Consider the following 251-nt stretch of genomic DNA (forward strand, 5'->3'; position numbering starts at 1 on the left):
GGGGGGGGGTACTGGGGGAGGGGGGGTACTGCACAAATAATGAACCTTAATTAGGGCTGCACTCGTGACCCTGGTGCCAAGGTTATCTCAACACTCAACCCAGGTTCACAGTTCAAGGTGTTAGCCAGGTGGCTGGCTATAGGAGACCATAGGGAGGCTAGGCTAGGCTAGGCTAGGCTTAGCCTGCTGAGTGTTGGGGGGGGGGGGGGTCAGGGGGCTGTTGGCTGAACTAACGGTGGTGTTGTTTGTCC

The sequence above is a fragment of the Cynoglossus semilaevis genome, chromosome 16 (assembly GCF_000523025.1).
Source record: "Cynoglossus semilaevis isolate Cse_v1.0 chromosome 16, Cse_v1.0, whole genome shotgun sequence".
In the NCBI taxonomy this organism is placed as follows: Eukaryota; Metazoa; Chordata; class Actinopteri; order Pleuronectiformes; family Cynoglossidae; genus Cynoglossus; species Cynoglossus semilaevis.